The sequence below is a fragment of the Zeugodacus cucurbitae genome, chromosome 5, assembly GCF_028554725.1.
Source record: "Zeugodacus cucurbitae isolate PBARC_wt_2022May chromosome 5, idZeuCucr1.2, whole genome shotgun sequence".
In the NCBI taxonomy this organism is placed as follows: domain Eukaryota; kingdom Metazoa; phylum Arthropoda; class Insecta; order Diptera; family Tephritidae; genus Zeugodacus; species Zeugodacus cucurbitae.
Window position 1 is genome coordinate 56876912 of NC_071670.1, and position 17239 is coordinate 56894150.

General features: G+C 34.4%; 1 protein-coding gene across 3 annotated transcripts in view; it reads left to right on the top strand.

The window, feature by feature from the left end:
* Positions 1 to 17239, top strand: part of LOC105209073 (uncharacterized) — a 206455-nt gene that overhangs the window by 93618 nt on the left and 95598 nt on the right. The gene's annotated exons all lie outside the window — the stretch shown is intronic.

Genomic DNA, 17239 nt, shown 5'->3' on the forward strand with positions numbered 1-17239 from the left:
TTTTTGCCCTTAGTCTTCAAAATATTCGATTTTTTTATGTTATTAAATAATTTTTTTCGATCATATATCCTACATCCTACTACATAGTGAACTTGATTTAAAACCTTTCTGAACTTTCTACGATTTTTTCTGATTAAATTAGATAAATAAAAACGTTGCCTACAATTGGGTACAGGAACTAATTCATTTAATTCAGGAATCTATTGTGGTCCAACTGAAAATGCTAAAATTTCGTTTCAGAAACTGTAATTGAAAATCTGCTCATTCAGAATCCATTAGACTTTAACTGATATGGGGAATATAACAAACTAAGCTCAAAACAATATGTATTTGAGCTAAAGATGTCAGAAATTCGCTATTAACTGAAATAAATTTATAAATGTTGCCTACATTGAGGCGTTTATGAAAATATTTTATTGAAATTACGCTAAAAATGCTAGAAAAACCTTGAGTCAAAATCAGATCTGTTTAAACTTATTGGACCTGACAAGGCATAGGACAATAATCTATCCTCTGAATAATATGATTTAAGCCAAATTTCTTGTTTAAAAGAAGGTTATAAAAAATATGTTGCCTACATCTAGGCGCATACGGGAATATTTAATCAAAGTAATGCACCTATTATGATGACAGTAAACTGAAGCTGTCAATAAAAATAGATATTAGTAGTTAGCAGCAAATAAATGTTTGAAAATGAGAATTTTTTGATAAACCATTTTACAACCCTCCACAGAAATATTTTTAATAAAAACCTGGTAAAAAATTAAATTACACTCAATAAATGAAGTGCAATCGCCGCCAGGAACTAGTGCGCAATACGCTCAACTTAAAATGCTTGAACGATTTTCATTAACACTTAGGTATTTTACGCATTTCGCGCCCAGAGCATACGCCAAGGAGTGCAAAACCTTGTTTTTTTTCTATTCCTCACCACTCTACGCATAGTATACGCTTGATTTTCTGCAACAATAACAACAAGAAAAGTATTACAAAAGCAAAGTGTGAAATGCAAATGTGCGTCAAGCAACGCCGCCAGCCAGCAAATGCATGCCGCGACGCAGCGCCACCACACGGCGACGTCGACGGCGACGTGCCGCGAATGCAAAGTGTTTTTCTGATTAAACATTGCAAGCAACAACAATAGCAACCAAAGCTGATAAAAGCCGTTGGCAAGCGGCAAGCACGAAGTGCAGTTGCACGCGGCAGTTTGTGTGGTGAAGCAGAGCGCCTAGGGAGCGGCGGGAGGTGTCATAATATTACAGCATAAAATTTATGAATATTTTATCTAATTCCTAACACTTTGATATGTAAAATAGTAAAATATACTGAGTGTTGTTGTAGGCAAAAGGCATGCTAGCTGCTAGAGGTTTGGTGGCGGTGGAGAGTAGAAGTGAGGGGAGCGCAAGTGCATGACGCGCGTTGGAGCGTGGGAGCTCCAAGTGGTAAAGCCAGTTATTGCTGCAAGTCAAAGTAGGAGTTGCCGCATACGAACAGTGGGTGGGCCAACAAAAGCAATAACAACAACAACAAACACATATTACTATGTAAAGCAGCGTTCAAATGGACTTTGTCTATGAAGTTTTAATTGCAGGCCAGACAAACTAAAAGCGCTTTCGTGGTTAAAGCCGCAAAACGGGCGCGGCACAACCTCATACAAGCAGAAACAACCAGTTGTAGGTCTACACATGTGTGTCTCCATGCTTTTACATATTATTTATTTTTTACCTCACTTTGCTGCTCGCCATTCAAATGTCATTTCGTCATGCTATTGTAGCTATTATTAATTTCGTCTCTGCACCCGCGCCTCTGCCGTTATCACTAACCGCTTTAATATATCATTGCTTATGCAATATATAATTTATACAAACACACGCACACACACACGCTTATATAATATTTATTTATTTACAAGTGTATATTTGTATATTTCCAGTTGTAATTATTATTGCTCGCTGTAATTTGCTGGCGAGTGCGTGCAATGCGTTAATGTGCCTTGTGGTGGTAGCAGTCAGTTGCACGTACGTGAATTTGTGGCAACAAGTGCACACACACATACATACATACATACATGCATGCGATGTGATATGATGTGGTGAGCGCATTGCACATTGTGTGTCTGCATAATTGTCAGAATGTCAAACAATTGTCACGTAGTATGTAACAAATGGCGCACAACACGCCAACTGCAATGCAACTCATGTGATAATCGTACATTAAATATATATATTTTTAATCCCATATAACTGTATGTGCTTGTGTGTATGTGTCGTTACAAGGTTATGCATTTGGTGACTTTGAGATTGAACCATGAGTTTGCATATATACTTGGGTGTAATTCGGAGACCCGAATGTAATAGATTTAAATTGAGTTTAATAAGCTGTGATCATGGGATTGGATTCAGATTAGCGATCCCAAATCAGTTTGAATCAGTCGCTGTTCAGATTTCTATCATATAAGATTAGGCTCTCCACTTATCAAAACCCTCAAAAGCTAAGAGTTAAAGAAAATTATCAACATATCTTCGTGTATTAGCTCGATCTCTATTCAACCCTGCTTATGTACCTCTACATCGGGGATAGCTTCCAAAATTCGAGTATAAAACCTTGTTGGGTTACGGCAGCGAGGTCTTGGAAGGTCGATGTTGTTATCGTCAAAGATACCTGTTGATACCTGATATCTCCATAAATTCAGGGCCTGAGAAGTTTTAGTTGAGTTAAATGAATTGTTAGTGAAAATCTCAGAATAGTTCAGTAGTGTTTCATGCCAAATACCAAAATAGACAATTATTGTAATAAAATAAATTTGGACGTGTGGAGTAGAAAACCTTAAAAAAATTATGGAAATCAGCGACAACTTTCAGATGCGATATGGCGATTAACAGTTGAGGTCAGCTTTCTATTTGTAAGTACTCTGCCTTTTGTCAATAAAATGGGAATAAAATGGCCCGCTCCTTATTTGCGAAGAACTCGGACAGCCACTTTTCACAAGACTCTTCTGAGTTCAACTTTACACCACCAAGGGCGTTCGCTAGGAACAGGTGGTAATCACTTAGCGCTATATGATGGAACACCTCACCCGGTCGATTACCTGCTTCAAGCGGCCAGTTGTTCGCAATAGATGTTAGAATTAAGGGTTTGGCCATATGGGAGCAGCTCATAGTGGATACTGGATGATTCCCATCCAATCCCACCAAACACACAGCCGTGGCCGTCAATTCCGGCTTGGCCACTGTTTGGGACGATTCACGGGCCTTCGACTAAGACCGTTTTCGCTTGATATTGTCGTATGTGATCCATTTTTCGTCGCCTGTCACCATCCGCTTCAAAAATGGGTCGAGTTCGTTCCGTTTCAGCAGTATATCGCAGGCGTTGATTCGGTCCAGAAGGTTTTTTCGCGTCAAATCATGCTGCACCCAAACATCAAGCTTTTTTGTGTATCCAGCCTGCTGCAGATGGTTTAAAATGGTTTGGTGAATAACTCCCATCTCCTGAACGATGTCACGAGATGCCACATGCCGGTCTAACTCGATGCTTTCCATGATTTGACACAGGTCTTCCGCCGTCTGGCTTATCCATGGTGTCGTTTTCACCCGCTCTGAATCGTCGAAACCATTTCTCCGCAGTTCGAAGTAATATAGTACCATCCCCCAAAATACCATTAATTCGGCGTTAGTGAACTCCATATTTACACGTCTATAACTGTTGAACGCAATATCCAAACTAATCATGCATAGCGTCGTTTTGTAGGTTATGTCAAGACCTTTCAAAGGTGTAAAGTATTGCCAGATACGAGCTCCGTAGCGCTTTGTACATAGCCGCGAAATTCAAAAGACAAAAAGGCGGAAGATATTTGCCAACCTTAGATTCGATGAAATCGGCAAAGAATCTCATGAACAAATCGATTTGTTTCCTGGCTTTTTGGTTATAGTGTTGATATTTGCCTTAAAGACTTTCAAAAAGTTGAAGACAACTATTTGAGAAACGATGGCGTCATCTGTTCAAAACGTCAAACAATTCTCTAAAAGAACACCATACTGAACACCCCTGTATATTCCTTAAAAATTCAACCTTATATCACTTAAGTATATATTATATGTACCCATACCCATTATGTAAGTAATAATAAATTAAAGCAAAACATATGAATAACCATTGCTACGCTTTCAAACGGTAGTAAAATTAATTGTACGGCTTTGTTGCAGCACACAAAAACACAAAAAGTGTTAGCACGCACGCGTGCAAACGTGATCTGGCGTTAAGGAACACTGTGATTCCACAGAGAAATTTCCAGCGAAGGACAAGCAGAGTGGCATTTAAGAGATTTGGCTAAAATTTTTATTGCCTTCCTCCCTGTGCACATTTGTGCTATTTTGCTTTTCATTCTGCAAACTTTTTTCTTTTCTTCTTCATAATTACACACTAATTTGCTTTACTCATTACCGCAAGTAAAAAAAAAAAAAACAAAAAAAAATTGTAGGCATGAAATTTAAGCAGAAACTAAAAGCCAGAGAAGAAAGCCCCGCTTTGCCGCAGCTCAACTTCAACATCTCGCATTTGCTTGGACTTACGGAAGCAGACGACATTGACATACTACAACAACAAAGTAGCCATGAAAAATTCACTTCTTCTGTTATTTGTTTTCGTGCATTTTTTCGTTTAAATGCTGGCAACAAAAATTTTGCTCTCCATTGCGCAAAGCCACCACCGTCTCGTCTTTCTCGGTTTTCGGCTTAATGTGATTTGCTTGGCTGAAAGTCGTTAGCCGTCGTTAGCACGGTAGCCGGAGTAGTCGGAATGTCAAGTCGGTCAGCCGCTGCCTCCGCTTTCATTTGCTGCCGGTGTTTCAATTTCAGCGTCTTTTTTGTTTATTTTTTGCTCGGCTAGTTGGATCATTAAAATTAAATTTAATAGTTGCCAGAATTGCTAAATGGTCAACACGAAAACAGACGAATTATTTGCGTCGCTTAATGTACGCACTTTTTGTTTTTGTTTTTCTTTTTCCCCCACAATTCGTCTTCCTCTTCGGAGTGGCCATTTACAAATGTGCGTAATTATATGAAGAAGCCAGTTTGTCGAACTACAATTTACTGAGAAACCATTTTTCAGTCTTTGAAATCTTTGCATCTTTGGCGTGATTATTTTTTCAGTCGGTAATTAGCCGAAATGTCTGTGGCAATTACAGTTCTTGGCGATTTAAAAAATATTAAGAGTAATTACAGTTTGAAAAAAAAAAAAATTAAAAATTATTTAAATTATTTTGTCTTTAAAGACAGCTAATTTAAATTTATAATTTAGCTTGGAAAATGTTTTGAAGGGAATGGAAATTATTTCCCAATTTTTTAGACAGAAGATTACTTCAATAAAGTCAATTAAAAGAACTTAAAAAATTATAGGAAGACTCTTGGTTCATACTTGTATTAATAGAACTATTGGAAGAACACTATCCACTCTGTTTCCACTGTGCTACAACTAAAAAGTTTAAAGCTCAACACAAAATAAGAGAATTACAGGGCCTTTTTTTATTAAATTCTTCCAAGTTTTTGCTTCAAACCGAATTTTTGACTATTGTTAAACCTTTCTCTTTTATGTTAGCAGTCTTTCGATAGAGGAATGTCAATCAGAAATAGAAATAAACATGTTGCAAAGAGAGTAATATAGTTTTGTTCACATAACGGTTGTATGTAACACCCAAAACTAATCGAGTTAGATATAGAGTTATATATGTATACCAAAGTGATCAGGGTGACGAGTAGAGTTCAAACGATGTTGGTCTGTCCGTCCGTCTGTGATGAAGCTTGGTACATGAGTTTCTTAGCACCATAGGAAATTTGCTTTCGAAGATGGGCGAAATCGGCCCACAAAATGGCGAAAATCAAAAACATATAAAGTGCCATAACTATGTCATAAGTAAAGTTATATAAGTAAAAGGATAAAGTACAAAGGATCGCACTAGGAAGGGACAGAACAGCTGCACTTAAATTGGTATACAATATTGTAAATGGACCCATATAACTCGACCAATTTCAGTGAAATTCGGTTTGTAATATTTTCCTTGCATCCCAATGATGTGTTGTGAAAATAGGCCAAATCAATTCACTACCATGCCTACTTCCTATATACCAGTGAAGTCCATCTGAGTCGTTTATATATATACTTGTGAAGAGATCAGAACAAAAATTTGCATTAATACTGCATTTATAGTACCTCCTTTTTAAAAATCGCCGAAATCGGAATATAGGTTTTCAACGCCCCATATAACGAACATGAGGACCTCAGAGCTTCTAATCTTTTTTTTACTGAAAATAGAGATAAGTCTCTCAGATATTTTGAAGAAATTCAGAGGGAATATTTTTCTTCTCATAATATATCTCCGTGCCAAAAATGGGTGAAATCGGGTATAACTTCCCCTAGCTCCATTTATAGGTTTTTCAAAAATACGATAGGCTTAATAGTGAAATCGGTTCAGGAATTACCTCAGCCCAGTGATATTAGCTTTACTTAATGTCGACAGGCTCCTTAGTTGGCTGTGGTCCATAATGCATATTTAGGTATACAGTTGCCTAGTGAATACTATACCCGCGCTAGTAGCCTTACATAATGGAGATGACAATCTGCAGCATAGGCACCTTGTTAATTCAATTTTGCAACCATTTTCAGAATTTATGGTTGATAATGTAGCATAGTTGGTTTATCAGCATGGAGCACTGATTTGACATACTCATCCCAAAAATTATCTCTTATAAAATAATAAAATCAAATAATCACGCCCCTCTTTTTATTGAAGCTATTTTTAGCATCAACATTTTCAAGCATTTTAAATTGCTAATTAAATATTCAACGCTTTAATAAATTTTTGATTTACATATATACACACAACCACTGGAAAAATATTCAAAAAATATGCTGATAATAATCCATCACTTTAAAATTAACATAAATTATAATTTCTAATTAATCTAACACTTGCTTACACAGTTCACTGAGCTGATTAAGCAATCAAAATGCAAAGTTATTTATGTACATAGTTGTCTGTGTTTAAAGTCTACATATTTAATTTAATGTAAATTAATTGTTCACATCTACATACATATGTGCGTGAATATGTATGCCTGTAGCGGAGGTAAGCTTATCAGCCACTCAGCCAGACAGCGCTCAAACAGATTTGGAAAACACCCGTAGCCAATCAATAACCTACTATCTGGCAGCGACGGTTAATAAATAAATAAATATTTGCGCAATTAAATTGACACCAAAAAAATGTGTAATAAATTGAAATAAATACATGCCGAATTGACTAAAATGTCGACATTAGCTTGATAGTGTTTTTGTGGTGATTTAAATGTGGAGTATATTATGGTGAGAAGTTGACTATGAAAGAATTAAATTCGAATAAACACTTAAAAATAATTATAAAAATTGTATGCTGGCAATTAGCGAAAAAAAATGTATCTTGTTTGAAAAAATATATATCATGCTTGAAAAAAGTTATATCATGCTATACAAAAAAATATAGCATGCCACAAAAAAATTTCTAAAATTAACTCGCAATAATAACTGCACAAATAATTGATAAATTATGATCCGTATGAAAGCATAATAAAGTCAGACAGGAAAAATATTTAAAATTGATTTTTTTTTAATTATTGGATTACAATGCTATGCAAATTTATGTACAGGGTGGTGCGTATAAATTTTTTTTTAATAATTGTATATAAAAAGTAATTTTCTTTTAATTCATCACTTCCGAATATCGCAATTTTAAGCATGCACGAGCCGTTATGCAGAAAATAACTTATTATTTATAATAACAAACCACATGGAGCACCCTATACATTTATGGCATTAGAAAAAATATATCATGAATTATATTTCAAATTTATTTATGTGAGCTTAGTGAATCACATTTCCACTGCAGTGAAGTTCAACTAAAATATCTCTTATACACCGGCATGCCATTGAATGCTAGATAAAAAAACCGTTATGCCAGAAAGCAATAAAATCTAAAAACAGAACACAGACAGACTGACAATGCACATGCCACGACAATTCAAAGACTGAAACGCATAAAAACACATTAATTTATTGCACAAATATGAATATAATAATAAATGAAAGCGAACGCGTGCTAAAGTCACATTGATGAAAACAGCTGGAGCAGATGAGCCAAAGCAATAATAACAAGAACAACAACAAACGTGTATGCCTGTGCAACGCGTGCCAGTAATGCAATCACTGGATATGAGTAGAGAGTGTGGTATGTGATAAATAATAATATGTGCACCTTGAGCCCGAGCAGGAGGGTAGGGTAGCGCAGAACGATTGCGAAGATCAGCTGAAAGTAAGGTGAGCCATGGCGCAGAAATGGTGTGCGGGCAACCACATTGCGCCGAGACAGTTGTCGCAAAGTTAACGATGCTGCTGACAGGCTCCAGTTTGTCGGCTGTTAGTCATGCTTAGATTCTATAACGGATATCCATCTACACGCACATACAGCTAACATATGTATGTATGTGTATGTGCTCTTCTAACATATGAAACTATAATTTACATATTTATATGTCGGTATCTGTATCCCGCATAAAATTACAAAGCTCTTACTTGTCTTCTGGCGCGCTTGCCTGTCGCACACTATTCTTTTTCTATTATTTTTTTTAATATGCGCCGTGTCAACTAGTATACGTTTCAAATTACATACTACTCATATACTTACATACATTATTTTGCATAATTATACTCATATATATATACACACAAACGCCTGTTGCCAGTCTGCTTGTCTGTCTGTCTCTCATAGCGCCCACACTGGATTGCCGCCACCAACAACGTATGTACGCTTCATCTAATTCGATGCCAAGCTTTGATATCTCACTTGTCGTCTTGGCGTTAGGCGCTTTGCGCTGGCACAGTGGTGTTCAAAGATATTTTCACAGCTAAAAAAATTTTTATAGTGGGATAAAAATATTCTTATAGAGTCCTATATAGTCTCTTCCAGTATTTAAGGATTAGAGTTTATTTATTCCTCGAAGTTCCTTAATTTATTTAAATCTGAGTTACAATATTTGCAATATTTTATTGTAATCCTAAAACATATTTCCGGAATTTTCAAAATTTTGATTCACAATAATTTGATTTCATCGAGATTCTTACTTAAAATGTGGAAGGTTGCTCTGGCTTTATCGCTTCTAGAAACTATTCCGTTTCATACACTATATTTACGAAAGAAAGAATGTTAACATATGAAATGTTGTCAGATGTTTTAGATTCCTATTTTGAATAATAATTGGATCCGTGAATACTCTTGCTTGTGTAAAATATTAGATTTCATATGACTTATAACGACGGCTTCTTCGCAATAAATATAGTTTATGTCTATATTTTAAAGATTTATGTTGCTCTAAACTCGAGCTTATCACTTTGTATACTACTGAATACTATAACTCCCCTTTAACTCCCCTTTTTTGGTTTTAAGGGGCTATACCAGTGTGACATTTTCAAAAAATCGTTTTTTTTTTTGCTTATACGATAATTAATACTTTCAAAAATACTTTTTGAATGGCGGCGATCTAAAGAGCGACCGCTCGCAGGTATAAGCCTCTATAGTCGAAACTTTAAACACGTTTTTCTGGAAACAACTTTTCTCAAAATTGCTGGAATCATAACTCTTCATTGACCGATCGACTTCAAATTGAAACTGAGTACTGAGTATTGATTTGTTGAAACAAAAAATTAATTTTTTTCCAGATTTTTAAAAAATCGTAGTTCATTGTATAGGAAATAAATTTAACTTTAATACCCTTTTTGAATTTTTTCAGTTACAGCTACTCATTCGGCCGGAATCATGTCATCAGTTGGGGAACTTTTTTTGACACCTCCTAAGACAGCACATAACTCCGGTATTTTTAAATATTTTTTGTAAAAAAAAAAACTTAAAATATAGCTGAAGATATATCTTATTATGCCCATAAAACTTCGAAAAATTCCATCGAGTACTTTCTGTAAAAAAAAAATTCACGAAAATCGCCGAATTTTTCATGGGTTACAATGGTATAGGCCTTTAATGATAAGATAAAACACTATTTTGGAATCTTATTCGTTGAAAAATCTGCTAACTATGGCATTAAAGTGTCATCAAACCAATCTCAGTGTTCAAACTCAACATAAATTCGAGTTAGTAACTAAGATATTGCTGGGAGATTTGCATATTCTTAGAAATATGATCAATTCTTTTAAGATACATTCTAGATGACACATATGAAATTCTAGATGACAGCGAGCATCGTTATAACAAGGCTTCTTTTAATATTGTATACTGAGATGACCTTCAAATCACTAAATATGGTATTGAGGTTGTTGGCAATCCTAGGAATGGTAAGTTTAGTAAAGAAATCGATGTTCGGGTTCAATTAGAGACCACAGAGTTCAAAGTCTTTTAAGATACATTCTAGATGTCACATACAAAGTTCTAGGCTTCTTTTAATATAGCATACTGGGTCATCTCAATCACTAAATATGGTATTGAGGATATTTAGTAAAGAAATAACCAAGGTCGAAGTTCGGGTTCAATCAGAAACCCCAAAGTTCAAAGTCTGTTATATATTATTATACTAATATTTTCTAACATATTTATTTTTTACATAACTTCTTAGAACTTAACCACTACTAAGAAAAGGGTATATAATATCCAAGCATATAAATTCCGTTTCATAATGTATCTTATTACTGTCGCCTGCCTTTACAATGTCTACTGTGCTGTGATGTCCCATTATGGGACTCCCATAGTGGATGAATATATTATCTATACATACATATGTACCGTATATACATATGTAGTATAGTCATACAACATGTTTATTATTTTTATTCGAACCACAAGTTGAACTTTAATTACTTGAAGATTCTCACTTCACCAAGAGGTGGTGCACACGTGCATCAATATATAGATAAATATATGGATTTATGGGCGTTATAAAGCAACAGTGTATAGAAAGAAGTTCAAGTGACAAGCTGGCGGGTGGCAAATGAAATCGGAGATGAGCAAGCAACAACCACAAAACAGCGTTACAACAAAATGAAGACAAGAAAAAGAAGCACAAAGCCATTACTCTAACAAAGGGCAGGTACTACTGACTCTTGTAGTTGTTGTTATTGATGTTGCTTTGTTACTATTTTTTTCAAGATTTTCTAATTTTTTTATTTTATTTTCCAATATGTTTTTTGCTTTTTTAATGAAGTTTTCTCGCACACGAGCGTAAAAATGTGAAGAGAAAATTATTCGAAAACAAACAAAAGGCAATGAAGTGTAATAAATGCATAAATAAATAAATAAAATCTCGAAAAATATTTTCTACGCTTTTTTATGTTGTTGCTGTTATTGGTGTACAGTTCACGAAGTGGCATGAGAAGCGATAGCAAACAAATCGCTTTATTAACTGCAACAACGCTTTTAATTTTGATTAAGACAATACACCGAGCATAAAAGCAAAACAAAGAACGGAGAGGGAGAGGGAAGGGGAGGGGCAACTGTACACTCAATTGATTTTTCACAATATGTTTACTGCTGTTTCTACTTTTTTCCGCTTTTGAGTACAGCATTTTATTTTTGTTGCTACTGAAGTTTTGTTGTACAAGTTTTTGTTGTTGTTGTCTACCTCTTGTTGTGTTTATATGTAGTTGTTGTTTTTTTTGTTGCTCAACCTATCACTTTCTATTGTTTTCTTCGTGCTCATTTATTATTGATATTTTCATTTTGAAGCATTCAACTAACAACAAATGGCCAATGAACGGCGCAACAACAACAATAAAAACACACAAGCGGCGTGTATACAAATAATATTATAATTTTCTATTTGTTGTGTAAAATCTGGGGCGTCTCACAGCTGCCCCGCCGCGTTCGCTGCAACTTGTTTCGATTTTTCTTAGTTTTTTTTTTTCAGTTTTTATTTTTCTTTTCTGCTACGCCTAATCGGCTTACAATGAAATTTCTGATTTTATTTGACATCTCTATTATTTTCTCTACGCCTTAATGTAAATAATGTTTAAGGAAATCATAAATTTTTAGTTTTACAACAACACACGCAACACATTTAAATTGACCGCATTTGCATGCCTCACAAATTTAAATTTAAATTATTGCAACAACAAAAAGAAGGAAAGCTTGTACATTCATATAAACGAAATCGTATGAAATGAAATCTCAAATCTCGGTCTAATTTCGTCTAGCGTAGCGTTAAATGACGATAAGCGGCTTATCAGCTGATTCACAGGCCGCCGGCCGAAAAAGGTACAAGTCCACAAAACGGCGTTACCCACGCTCCAAAAACGATGCTGGGTGCCCCCGGCGAACATATACAGATGTGTTTATAAATTATCAGTTGATGTTGTTTAGCATACCCCGTAGGAAAAAATATTTAATATATTTACAATTATTAAAAAATTATAAAATATTAATTTAATAAAAAAAAAATCAAAATGAACTGAATACCAAATTTACAAAAAAAATAAAGAAATTAAAAAAATTAAATACAGTTGAACTTCCATAACTCGAGTTCTTGAATTGGCAATAGAAGTCAATATTCATACAAATTGACTTCCCTAGCCCAAAGTCTCTCTCTAACTCCTAGTTTTTTTGTGATTTGAGTTAGGGAATTCCAACTATACTCAATATGTATGTTTCAAGAACAATTTAAAAATATTCCGAATGAATTTTTCATATTCAAATATGGCAACCCATCGAATGGAATGGAAATCAAAAATATTAATTTGTTGGTTGTTGGTTGTTGTTGGTTATCAAAAGACTATTTTTTCCTTACTTCATTCATTTCCTATTATACACTCTTTTAAGGCAAACATTATAATGAGTAACTAACTTTTCAGAACTCTAAAAAAATTTCCTACTGACCCTCCACATAAATCATGCTCCATTAATTATGGCAGTGTGACACCAGTCATATGTGACCACAGCGTCTCATCGATAACGCTACGAACGCGGAATTATGGACCATATTCTGGCGATCTTTTTTAATTCATTTATGAGCAATAAAAATGCAAAGGCGATTTGGCGCATAGTAAATTATATTTTTTTTTTTTGTATTTTTGTTATTTTAGATTATTTTTTGTTGTCATTTTGCCGTTTGTGATGAAGCATTAGTCAAGGCAGGCCTTTGAATTAGTCACTTGATTGCGAATAATCTGTGAGTTTTGCATATAAATTAGCGTTGGGATGACCGGAATTGAGATACTGACTGAGACGGTCGTAAATGTTGATATTGAAGCATTGAACAGAGGCAGGGTAATCAGTGATTACTAATCACTTTATGGCTCAATTTGTCGTTCTATATTGGTTTGAGCAAAATTTACTGTTAAATTTATAAGCTACTATTCGGCAAACATTTCTTTGAAATTATAAAATTCTTCTATATAAATATGGCAAAAAAAATCTTTTAAAATATAGTGTTGGAAAACGATTAAATATTTTAAATATATTTAAGATTGGAAATTAAAACAAAAAATTCTAATTGGTATCATTTATAAGCTCTTTAGATATAAATATTCACTTTCTAAGGCTGAATTTCGTTTAACTGATTTTCAGTGTTGAGTAACGATTTTTATTTTTTAAAGGTTTAGATATTTTTTAGATCTGAAAGGGTGTATTATCTATATTAGAGACATTTTAAAACATAATTTCGTGATTTAATAAATACTTATATCATAGTGTTGAACAACGATTATTTTTTTCTACTTGAATTACAATATTTTTTTGCTTATAAAAGTATTTTTTTGTTTCGCTACAATCTAAGTGAATATGCTACCTCCGAAGAGCATAGAAAAATTCAGTGCCTATTTAGTTGAATGAAAGTAGAAGAAAGTAAAAAAGCTACCAAGCTCAATAATAAGAAAAGTCTCCTACTCAAAAAAAAATAATTAAAATGACTTGCCATGGCAAGCTCACGACCTTTGCAAGTAGGCACACTCAGACTCACTCTTCAAGCCAGCACTGCATGGAAAGCACAACTTAAGTGCAATCATGTGCCATAGTTATAGATTTTAAACTGTATCCAATATAAGTACTATAAGAGTAGTGGCGTGTAAGTAAGTTGCAATAAATGCGTAGCAATGCGATAAATTGCCTTTAATGTCGAACGCGCTAGCAATTTTCCAAGAGTCAATTGGCACTAATTACTCAATGTCAATTTCCCTTGCGATGGCTACTTAAGCGTACAGAAAATATATTTTTTTCACTTTTTATGCCGCGGCCGTTGCTGTTCTCTATGCGCGCCGCATCCACTTGAGCGCCAGGCAGTCAACGGTACTATACTCATGTACTCACTCTCGTACTAGGCACGCGCTGTTCACCATTCTTGTTGGAGCATTGCGCGCCATTGTACACCACATTCTAAAGCTGATTTGCAATTTAACTTTTGTTGCGGCACAGGGTGGCTACACTGCCACGAATCATGCGCGGAGACTGGACAACATTTGCTTGCTTACGGTACTCGCTTATTGTCGCATTGTCAGTTTAAAATGCAAATTCAACTGCTTAATCTCTGTACTTTTTTCTTGCTGTTGTTGTTATTACCGTATTTCTTTCATTTGTAGGGTCTATGCTTTGTGCCTGGGTGTCACACTCCCCATTGAAATTATTTTAAAATTCCAATGGCTTTCCTCAATTGCCTTGAATTGAAGTTAATTTTGTTGCTGAACTGAAGTTGCTCATTGTTGTTGTTGTTATGTTGTTTTTTTTTTTTGTTGCAACAAATGGCTTTTGAATGGTTACTTTGATTAAGTTTAAATTGAAATCATTTGCCAAGTGAAATTGTGAAATGGGGAAAATAATGACGAGGGAGCACTCAGAACAATAGCAGACGTGAGATGGTTAGTAGAAGACAGCTATTTCCACGCGTGAGCTAAAAAAAGAGGCATAAAATTATATAGTAAAATACATAAATCAAGAGCACTGAAAAATGTTTTGAGAAATTGTTCATTTCTCCGAGGTAATTGCTATCTGAAAACAGTCCAAATAGCTCGAGATTTGAAAATGAACACTATTTTTATTTATAATTTCAAATATTTGTCTATTTGAAACAAATATAATATATAAAAACATCATAACAAAAAGAGAATAAATCATAAGCTTCTTGAGTCCCGAAGGTATCTTTCTTGCAGACATTCTTCGGAATACATTTTTATATACATTCTTACACCTTTGATCACACAAGATTTTCTATTACTATACAACTATAGCCAAAGGTAGGCAACTTTACTGTGTCATGAGATAAAGCTAGAGATATTGCCTACAATTAGGCGAATTTGCCATAATTTTATTCCTCGCTTTAATGTGAGCAAAATTTATTGTAAAATCGAATAAGAATATATTTTACTATATAAAAGTATCCTAAAAGTAGGCTAAATACAATCATCAAGAGCTAAAGTGATAAATATTGCCTACCTTTAGGCGCCAAAACTATTAATTTAATGCCTATAACTCAAAATATTTACTAATTCTTAATTAAATTACTATATTTCTTCCTTAATAACATTAATTTAAGCACTTTTAATGCTCACATTCTTACACTTTACGTATTTACTCTCAATAAAGTGATTTTTTTCAACCAACTGGCGCCTGCCGACGCTCTGCAGTCGGTCTTTAATTACAGCGGCCAACCGTTATGACCTCATTTGTTATGGTCAAGCTGTATGTACGTAGATTTTGCATTTTATATTCACTTTTTATGTATAAATTATTACTATTTTTTGTTATTATTGTATACAAGCACATTGCACGCCGTGGCACTTGTGAGTCGTAAGCGAAATAATTGAGTGCCGTGCCGAGGGCTACGGTCGTTCACACCCACTTAATACATTCGACATATATTTCAAAAGTTTTTGTGGCCATACGGCCAAACTCCGACACGAAGAAGCGCCTTTGTTTTGTTATTGTTGCGGTGGAAGACGCAGAAATTCAACGCAAGAATGTACGTAAATACTTTAAGGCGCATAAAACAGTTTTTTAATAACATTCTGGTGTACATATGGTTACTCTTTGTTGAAGAGCAGAAACAAATTAAAATTTACGTTTATATACAAATATTCTGTATATATGTCCACATCACCTTTAATTTAAAACGCAGTTGAGACCCTAAACTCAAAAACGCTTGGCAGCAAGCTTGATTAGCATTTTGGAAAACAAATTTCAAGTGCTTTATTATTACTCGCTAGCGTGTATGTAGGTCTGTGGGTTCAAATGAAAAATGCCTAAATCATTTTAGAAGGCGGAACTAATTTCATGGTTAAAGGAAAACAAAAAGATTTACATAAGAAATTACTAGTGTCCGGCATGTTTAATTTTTGATAATAATAAACCATTTGTGGTTTCACAAAACCGACATACAAACACACCTAAGTATATTTAATATTAAATTAATGCTTTGATTACTAAACTCGAGTGAGGTAAAATTAGGTTGATGAAGACCTTTGATTGTATTTCTGACATGAAAAAATAGTTTGCCACGAATTAGAAGGGGAGGTTCTAACACGTTTCAAAGATGGTGATCTAAACTACTTTCCGTCGTGTTTTATAAGCTTTTGGGCGAAATCATTTCCTCCAAATTGAAACTGTCATTTAAAGCAGAACCCCGTAGCTTACTTCTCCACAATGTCTAGCTTTGTTCGGGTTCCATTTTTTTTCTCGAAAACTAATAAAGTGGCTATGAATTCTAATATTCCTCCTTATTTCGGTTAGTTATACTCTCTGGTTTTCTGTATTCCCACATATTTCCTATAACAAAATCTTATGATAAAGATTGTAAAAAGATCTGATTCTCTACGTGCGCGAAAATCTTCAAGAAACTCCAATTAATTAGTGTTTCTATAAATGAATATATATTTTAATTGTATTAATTGTTTTCCCGAATTTCTAAGGCTTCAAATATTCTTCATCGATTCTAGGGATATCTTAGAGTTTCATTCGCTTAGTGTTGTTAAATTTTTGTTGCTGGTGTTACTGTTGTTTCAAAGTTAAGACAAAGCAAAGTTAAGCCATTTTTCTTATTTGGAGCTGTTTTTTTTCTTTTCGTGCTTTCTTTAGAGCCGGTTTCGTTATTCCAGGAAAACTTTGGATTACCTACTCTAAGATATTTTAAGTTGATCAAAGAAAGAATTTTCTCATGTACACTTTTGTAGAAGCTTTTGAAAAATAATTTCCTAGAATAATCTAGACCAAAAACATACTGTGATATGTATT